Here is a 10,362-nt window from a genome sequence, read left to right as displayed (position 1 = left end):
TCTGAAGGCTTTCAAGCCTGGGATCTAGAATTTTTTTTGCAGGATGTAATCTCACTATTATTGTAAAATGAGAGGGGGGTAAGCCACGACCCCAACTAATCCCTGAATATTAATATTGTCTACTATCAATTTTAGAATTAATTTGATATAGATCACTTATAATTTCAAGGTGAACTCTCCTTTAGTGTACTTCAGTGCACTTTCATTTTAAGAAGTAAGTCAATTGTGATGAAAAAAAGGAACAGTATGAGACACCAAGATTGTTTTATGGTAACTATGGACTCTTAGAAGCAAAATTATTCTGGAGAGATGGTTATTATTTTGAGGGCAGGGTTTCTATTGTATTGAGCTCTCAGTACCCAGAGAGAGCCTAGAAAATAGAAGGAACCCAATAAATGATTCTTTATGAATGAATGAATGAATGAATGGGTACATGCAACCTTGTAAGGATATAGGGCTAATTCTTATCTAAACACCAGATTGTTGTTTCAGCCAAATCCATTTACATGTTTCCAAAGTAATTTTTATTTTTATTCATTATCTGGGAAAGACAAACAACAAAAGACAACTCATAATTACAGTGACAATTGAAATACATGAATACTTCAAGGTTATTGAATTTGCATAACAAAATATGTAAATAAAAGGAATCAACAAATTGTTTCTGAAAGACTGGAAGCACAGGTAAAACACAATTTTAACAGAAGGGATGGAGATGAAAAGGACATACTATTTTAAAATAAAATGACTTGTTTATTTTTATTCTCCATCCGATCTTTGTAATAGTTAATAAAGGGAAACAAAATTTCTTTCACTTTGGTGGCTCTCTTCTCTAACTACTTTGTAAGCTGCTTTTGCCTCTGGGTTTTTCTTAATGTCTTCCTCATCTCTTTGCATCAACATTTCCATTTTCTCCCAACCAAGGCCTAGGGAAAACCTTAAGCTATGACAGCACGGATGCCTAATTGTTTTTGACCTGCCATACTGTAAAATTTTGGGCTTGATTTTTCTCAGAATATTGACAAAGACAAGGTATTTACTTATCTTTCTGTTCAATACTCTTATTAAAGCTCATACATGGCTCAGGTTATTCTGACACTGTCCCTGTAAATTAAATTTTCTATTAACTATCACCTTGTTTTGCATTATTTTTGTTCCTGTTCTGTAAATTAAGGATAACATTTACTGCCTGGGATTTATTAACATCATGTATTTGATGCATTTTCAGGAGAAATATTTAAGATTATGTCTAATGGAAAAGTCAGAACTTCAAAATCATGTCTAAATATATGGATATGTCTTTATCACCTTCTGTGACAAAGGAAAGAGCTAGAAATTTCTAAATAAATGTTCCAAAGTAATAACCATAGACAACAAAATAAAACACTTTGAGGGAAACAAGCGGTTTGATTAATATACTTCTAGCTCCTTAGTGTCTGTCCATCACAAATAACTTGACAAAAATTCTCTACTATCACCTTAATAATGAACATTATAAAACAAATATTGGGTATCATCTTTATGCTTACCATTTATGACCTTTCTACTGTGGTGAAATCTCTACCTTGACTCTTCAATATATAACTCATTTCTAACTGTCAAATGGTGTTAGGAGACAATAAAATTTCCACAAAGAATGACCCACATAGATACTTGAATGCAGCCTCAAGACAAACAAGATTGAAAGTGAAAAAGATTTTAAAAGGGGCTTATAGAATTTTGTTCTCCTCTATTGTTATTTCTCATTCTATTATCCAAAAGAAAATATTAAAAGTTTACTTGTAATTAACAGTGATAATATATTACTCTCCTTTGAACTATGTCATCAGTGTCCCTCATTACCAGTTTCTTGATATTCTGAAGGTTGACCTGTCATTTTTAAAAATCTCAATCATTAAGTTCTGTTTGTGTCAGCTACTATAGTGATGCCTCAGGCTAAGTAGTGGCTTTAAGGGGAAAAGGCTTTATACATGAACAGGCTGCAAAATAAAAACCACATCACATGAGGAAGAAGGGATTTGGAAGACCTTGCAGATTTTCTCTGAAACTCAACTCATAGTCCTATGACCTATTTCATAACTGTGCACCCCAGCTTCCAAGCTCAGCTTTCTTTCCACATTACAGCTCTTGTATGTCCTTACTGGATTCTTAGCATCTTTTGAAATCCTTCCTGCTCCCAACAGTGCTTCTCAATATATGCAGTGTATCTCTCTTACACAAATGGCTCCTGATCTGTGCCCAAATTGCACACGTAACAAAGAATGTAAGAAGAATTACTTATAATAATAAAATTATAAAGTATGGATCTTTATCCAATTTCTCGCTCTTGAACTCCAGTCCCAAAAGTCAAATAAGATATCTGTATCTTAACTGTCTCACAAGCAGTGCTATGGTCAACATGTTTGTCTCCCCCAAATTTCAGAGATTAAAACCTAATCCCCAATGAAATGGTATTAAGAGGTAGGGTCTTTGAAGGATGATTAGGTCATGAGGACCTCACCCTCATGAATGGGATTAGTGCTTTTATAAAAGAGGCCCAAGGAATCTTGTTTGTCCCTTTTACCATGTGAAGATGCAGCTAAAAGAAACTGTCTATGAGAAATAGTCCCTCATCAGACATTGAATCTGCTTGTACCTTGATCTTGGACTTCCCAGTATCTAAAACTATCAGCAATAAATTTCTACTCCTTACAAATTATTCAATCTAAGTTTTTTTTGTTACAGGAGTAAAATACACCAAGGCAATCAGTAAAATAAACCCACCCTATCCAAAACTAAGCTCTTCATCTTTGCCTCAACTCAACCTCTCCTTCAATGTTCCCTGTCTCAGGGCATGGCCATGCCATCCCCCAATCTTCATATTATAATATGTGTACTTGATATTTTTCACTCTTCTGATGATAAAATCTTTTCATTGTCTCCCTCATTGAATTTAAGATAAAATACAACTTTCTTATAAAAGAAAAACGTCAGCTGAATGTAATATTTAAAGAGTTTAATTGAGCAATGAATTATTTGCGAATCGGGCAACCCCCAGAATCACAGCAGATTCACAGAAACTCCAGTGCAATCACGTGGTGGAAGAAGATTTATAGACAAAACAAAAAACAAAAAACACCGTAAATGATGTATAGAAAGCAGTGAGGTACAGAAACAGTTGGGTTGGTTACAGGTTGCTGTTTGCCTTATTTTAACACAGTTTGAACACTTAGCTGTCTATGAGTGGTTGAAGTATGGCTGCTGGGATTGATCAAGACTCAGTTATTACTACAGGCACATACTCCTAAGTTAGATTTTCAATTTTGTGTGACTATTAAGCTAGGTTATAGTTCATCCCCAAGGACTCAAATACAGAAGTACGGAGTCCTCCTCAGGCCATGTTTAGTTTTCTTGAACACTTAATATGACATTGAAAACCCTCAGTGGTTTGGCCTTGGTGACATTTTAAGCCTCATCTTTCACTTCTATTTCCACTTATTTGAATGCACTCTGCTTGTTCATCTGTCCCTGTTATTTCCTCTGAATGTAATACCTTCAGCTCTTACTTTCCCTGGCTACTTCCTACCTATTCTTTAAACATTTTCTGAGGGGAAGTAGTACCTGCCCTCAGAAGTTCAGTTATCCCAGCCACTGAGGCTGGGTTTAGTGCACCTCCTTTGTGTTCCCACAATACCCTATGTGTACATATTGCAGAATTTTTCACACTGCATTACGATTCCCTAATTTTATGCCTCCTCCAATAGACTGTGAGCTGCTTCAGTGTAAGATGTATATCTGTTCTTCATATTCCCAGGAATCTACCTCCTTGTGTGGTACACAAAGTACATGCCAGATAAAGATTTACTGGGTGAATAAGTGACTAAAGAGCTCTAACAGGAAAAAAGAAACATTCAAACAAACAAAAAAAAAATGGTTCTATCATTTGATTTAAGCATTGATAATAATCAAAATGCATTTATTTTGAGACCTTGTATTAGTTTTCTAGGGCTGCCATAACAAAATTTCACACATTGGGTGGCTTAAACAATAGAAATTAATTTTCTCACAGTTCTGAAAGCCACACATCTGAGATCAAAATGTCGGCAAAGTTAATTTCTTCTAAGACCTCTTTCCTCCTCAGCTAGTAAATGGCTGTCTTTTCCCTGTGTCTTGATCTTCTCTATGTGTATGTCTGATCTTCTCTATGTGTAAATCTGTGTTGTGGTTTCTTCTTCTTATAAGATATCAGTCATTTTGAATTAGGGCCAACCCTATTAACCACATTTAACCGTAATTACCTCTTTAAAGATTCTATCCTCAAATGCAGTGATGTTAGGAAGTAATAGGGGTTAGGACTTCAACATATGAATTTGAGAGGAATATAATTCAGCCCATAACAGGCCTTAAAGTTACAAAATAATCCTTCCACTAATGTGGGCCATTACAGCTTAGTCCACAGTATATTCCCCAAGTACTCACAAAGCCTGTCAGATGGCATTCTCTTTGTGGGGTCACTGGCAGGTGAGGAGGTACTTGTTTCCTGCATTCATGCCTTTTTTATTCCTTCTAAACATCTGAAGCTGGGCATAAATCTCCCCTTTCTCCCTCCTCCCTCTGCAATACCTCTTGCCCCAATTATGCAATTAGCCTAAGAATCAGGAAACTCTGTTCCAGAAATAAACTTAATCTGCTGCTCTACATAGTAACTAAATCCTCCAATAATGTGGACATATACTAGAAAAGCTAGGTTAACAGGCTTCTTTTTTAGAAGTCATCTGTTTGGTTGTAAGATAAGATCAAGGCTCAATCATATCCAAAATCCGAAAGACTGCAGACCTTACGTGGTTTTTGCCCTATTCCCTTTCACTGCAGTGCAGTTATAACTGGTTCTGGAGTTGAGAAAAAGCCAGGCAATCTTAACTGTTGTCAATTTTATATCATTGAAATTCTGAAGCAAATATGCAAATTACATTAAAAACCTCCCCAAAAAGCATGGGTAACAACGACTTTTTTTTCTCACCACAATCTCAATATTCATAAGTATTTCCACTTTACTATTTCTTCCTCCACAAACAATCCAAATCCTACCACTTACTTATACTCCATGATCTCCACAAAGCCTTCCTTCCTTAACTACTCTAGTGTATTTGGATTTTCTCCTTTCTCTCACAGCTCAGAATGTTCACTATTTCCATTGTACAGAAAATAGTTAATATGGAAGACACATTAAAATATCTATTCACATCTCCTCATTTTAAAAATGGAATTGACTAGATTATTGAATAAGTGGACTCCAATATATTGCACTTAGGAAATAATTTGATTTTTCTTCTATTTCTGTCATCAAAACTACTCTGTTAAATCTCTTTTTCAGACCCCTGGATGATATTTCAGACAGCAACCTTAGCTATTCAGGTAACTGTCAGGGGTGACAAATAATTTCAGTTGCAGGAATTAAAAGGCCAATCTGTTTCAAAGTATAATGCATTGTTATTAACTACAGTCACCACATTATACAATAGATATCTTTAACTATTGTTTATTAGCTCAATTGAGCCATTCCACAATGTATACATATTTCAAAACAACATATTGCATGGGATAAAAATACACAATTTTGAATCTCTCAGTTTTTTAAATTGATACAAATACTTGTACATATTTATCAGATACATGTGATATTTTGTTACAGGAACAGACTATGCAATAATCAAGTTAGAGTATTTGGGGTGTCCATCATCTCAAGTATTTATCATTTATATGTGCTGGGAACATTTCAAGTTCTCTCTTCTAGTATTTTGAAATATACAATACATTGTTGTTAACTTTAGTCATCCTACTCTGCTATTGAGTATTATAACTTATTCCTTTTATCTGATTGTATGCTTGTACCCATGAATCAACCTCCCACAGATTCTTCCCACCCTTTGGCATCTATCCTTCTATTCTCTACTCTGTGAAATCAGCTTTTTACATATGAGTGAGAATATGCAATATTTGTCTTCCTGTGCCTGGCTTATTTCAACTAACATAATGGCCTCCAGTTCCATCCATGTTATGGCAAATGACATAATTCCATTATTTTTATGGCCAAATAGTATTACATTATGTATATATATACATGGCATTTTCTTGTTCATTTATCCATTGATGGACACACAGGTTAATTCTATGTCTTTGCTATTGTGAATGGTGCTGCAATAAACATGGGAGTGTAAGTATCCTCTTGATATACTGATTTCTTTCCCTTTGGATGAATACCCTAAAGTTGAATTTGAGGATGATAGGGTAGTTCTACTTTTAATTTCAAGAAAAGCTCCCCACTGTTTACCATAGTGGCTTCACTAATTTACATTCCTACCAACAGTCTATATGAGTTCCCTTTTCTCCATATCCCCACCAGCATCTGTTATATTTTGTTTTTAATAGTAGCTGTTCTACCTGGCTAAGATAACATTTCATTGTGATTTTGATTTTAATTTCCCAGATAATTAGTGTTATAGAGCATTTTTTCACATACATGTTGGCTGTGTGTATGTCTTCTTTTGAGAAATGTCTATTTATGTCATTTGCCCACTTTTTAGTGGGATGTTTTTTAACTGTTTGAGTTCCTTGTTTCCTTGTATATCCTGGATATTAGTCCCTTATTGGATGAATAGTTTGTAAATATTTTCCCTGATTCAACACGTTGTTTTTTTACTCTGTTGTTTCCTTTGCTGTGCAGAAGATTTTTAGTTTAATATAGTCCCATTTGTCTAATTGTGTTGCCTGTAAGTTTGAGTTCTTACTTATAAAACCTATGCCTAGATCAATATCCTGGATTGTTTCCCCTGTTTTCTTCTATAGGATTTTTAGTTTTGGGTCTTATGTTTAAGCCTTTAATCCATTTTGAGTTGCTTTCATATATGGTGAGAGATAGGGGTCTGGTTTTGTTCTTCTGCATATGGATATCCAGTTTTCTCAGCACCATTTATTAAAGAGTTGTTCATTCTTTAATACATGTTCTCGGTGCTTTTTTCAAAATTTGGTTGGCTATAAATATGTGAATCTATTATTGGGTTCTCTAATTTGTTATATTGGTTTATGTGTCTGTGTTGGTTATGATAGCCTGTAATATATTTGGAAGTCAGGTAGTGTAATGACTCCAACTTCGTTCTTTTTGCTCAGAATTACTTTGGTCATTTGGACTCTTTTTGGTTCCATAGAATTTTAAGAATTGTTTTCCCCATTTATGTAAAATACTTCATTGGTATTTTGATAGGAATTGCACTGAATCTGTAGATTGCTTTGGGCAGTATGGTTATTTTAACAATATTAATTCTTCCAGTCCATGAGCACGTCATGTCTTTCCATTTGTTTGTACTGTTGACTGTCCTTATTAGTGTTTTATAGTTTTGCTTGTAGAGGTTCTTTATAATATCTCCTTGATTATTTTTTTCTAGGTATGTTTTATAGTTATTGTAAAGGGGATTACCTTCTCAATTTCGTTCTCAGCTAGTTCATCTTTAGTGTACATAAATGCTACTGATTTTTGTATGATGATGTTGTATCCTGCATTTTTACTGAATTTATTTTTCAGAGCTACAGGACTTTTGGTGGTGTCTAGGTTTTTCTAGATATAAGATTATGTCATTTGCAAAGAGGAACAATGTGACTCTCTTTCTCAATTCAGATGCCTTTATTTATCTTGCCTGATAGCTCTGAAAAGGATTTTCAATACTACATTGAATAGGAGTGGTGAAAGTGGGCATTGTTGCCTTGTTTGAGTTACTAAGCAAAATGCTTTTAGGTTTTCCCTATCAGTATGATGTTAGCTGTGGATTATGGCCTTTATTTTGTTGAGTTATGCTCCTCGTGTGCCTAATTTGTTGAGAGTTTTTATCATGAAGGGACATCAAAAGCTTTTTATCAAAAGCTTTTCTTCTACATTTATTGAGATGGTCATATGGATTTTGTCCTCCATTCTGTTGATATGAGTCACATTTATTGATTTGCATATGTTGAACCATCCTTGCTTCCCTGGGATAAATCCCACTTGATCATGGTGTGTTATCCTCTTCCTGTGCTATTGGATTTACTTTGCTAGTATTTTCTTGAGGAGTTTTGTGTCTATGTTCCTCAGGGTTATTGGCCTATAGTTTTCTTTTCCTGTTGCATATTTTTCTGGGTTTAGTATCAAGCTAATTCTGGCCTCATTGAATGAGTTAGGGATAACTCCTTCCTCCTTCGCTTTTTGGGATAGTTTGAGGAGAACTTGTGTTAGTTTTTCTTGTAAGTTTGGTAGAAATCAGCAGTGAAGACATCCAGTCTTGGACTTTTCTTTGTTGGGAGAGTTTTTAGTTACAGATTCAATTTCGTTAATCAGTATTAGTCTGTTCAGGTTTTCTCTTTCTTCCTGATCCAATTGTCTATTATCTGAGTCCACAAGATATATAATAACAGGTGGCATGTTCATCCACATTTTAAACAGAAGGCTAGATATGTTAGACTTACCAAGAGATGCCTCCAAACAGGTCCTACACCTCTTGTTTTATCACTCATCCCAAACTTATCTGTAAGAGAGGTAGAGATTGGAAGGAGGTTGTTGAGGGGGGATTTTTAAGAAGATAACTGTTAGCCTACTAGGGTTGGGGAACTGAAGTGTTATTATTAGGGGAGAAAAGGGGTTCCTCCTTCCACTTTCCACCTCAAGTCATATAAGGGGTTTCATTGGGCCTTACTCTAGTGCCCAGTACTGCCATGGTACTAGAGTGGAGTGTGGAGAAAATACTTAATGAAGTGCTTGGCAGGCAGCCCCTGGAGTTTAGAGGGAACAGGGTTAGGAGGGCCACAATGGGCACAAGCTGCACTTTCACCAATGATGGGGCAAATTTTCAGTGTTTTTATTTTGACAAAGAGTACATGAAAAAAGCCATAGCAGAGCTGTCCTAAAGGATCCTAATAGGAAGACTGCCTTCTAGGGAAAGATAGGCCCAGCAGAAAGAGACTGTTTGGAAGGAAGTGGGGTACCATTACAGTGTGGGAGCTGAGAGAGTAATAATAAGTCAATTAAGGAATGTATTGTCTACAGTACTGGGGAGACCTTAGCAGAGAGATGTGTCAGGTAGCAATTCAATTCTTAAAAATATCCCATTTACTCTAGTATCATGGTAGCCAGTATTTGCACGTCTATCACAGTAAAGGTATAATGCACCAGCCAAGTAAGACCATTGGCTATCTCACCTTTTTTCTTTACCCTTACCCTATCACTATCCCATACCTATCCTAGAGAAGTCAGAGGGAGGCAACATAGTGATTGGAGGAAGAATATAAATGATGAATTGATGGGTGCTGACGAGTTGATGGGTGCAGCACACCAACATGGCACAAGTATACATATGTAACAAACCTGCACGTTATGCACATGTACCCTAGAACTTAAAGTATAATAAAAAATAAAAAAAATTTTAAAAAAAGAAAAGTATTGCAAAAGAATGAAAAAGAAATAGACTATGTCTTCCTTTCTCAGAGCTTATTTATAACATTTTGTGGCCAGACTCATGCTGGAACTGAGAGGAGCTTTAAATTAGATGAAAGTTAAAAATGTTTAATGTAAATTAGATTGCACTTTTGGTCATGTACCTAAATTTTTATTTCAGGAAAATTATTATTTCTTCATTAAACATCCTGTAAAGCTGTTAAGTATTAATCATTTGTTAGAAAATTTTATTTAAAAATTAACATAATTTTTAAAGATGACATATTTTTTAAAAGGTATGAAGAACATACATTGGAGAAAAGATGACCTTCTCCAATAAATGATTCTGCAAACATTAGATATCTATATGGAGAAGAATAAAACTAGACCCCTTTCTCTCACCATATACAAAAGTAAATCAAGATGGATTAAATTCCTAAACATAAGAACCAAAACTAAAAGTTCTATAGAGGAAAACAGAGGAAACAATCTAGGACATTGATCTAGGCAAAGATTTTATAACTAAGCCCCCAAAGCACAAACAACAAAAGAAACAATAGACTAATGGGACTACATTAAACTAAAAAGTTTATATTTCTGTGGGGTCGGTGGTGATATCGCCTTTATCTTTTTTTATTGCATCTAATTGATTCTTCTCTCTTTTCTTATTTATTAGTCTTGCTAGCAGTCTATCAATTTTATTGTTCTTTTCAAAAAACCAGCTCCTGGATTCATTGATTTTTGAAGGGTTTTTTGTGTCTCTATCTCCTTCAGTTCTGCTCTGATCTTAGTTATTTCTTGCATTCAGGACATAGGCATGGGCAAGGACTTCATGTCTAAAACACCAAAAGCAATGGCAACAAAAGCCAAAATTGACAAATGGGATCTCATTAAACTAAAGAGCTTCTGCACAGCAAAAGAAACTA

Source organism: Colobus angolensis, unplaced genomic scaffold (genome assembly GCF_000951035.1).
Source record: "Colobus angolensis palliatus isolate OR3802 unplaced genomic scaffold, Cang.pa_1.0 Scaffold430, whole genome shotgun sequence".
NCBI classification, from domain to species: Eukaryota; Metazoa; Chordata; class Mammalia; order Primates; family Cercopithecidae; genus Colobus; species Colobus angolensis.
The sequence above is the reverse complement of the archived record's forward strand: the minus strand, read 5'-3'. Positions refer to the sequence as shown.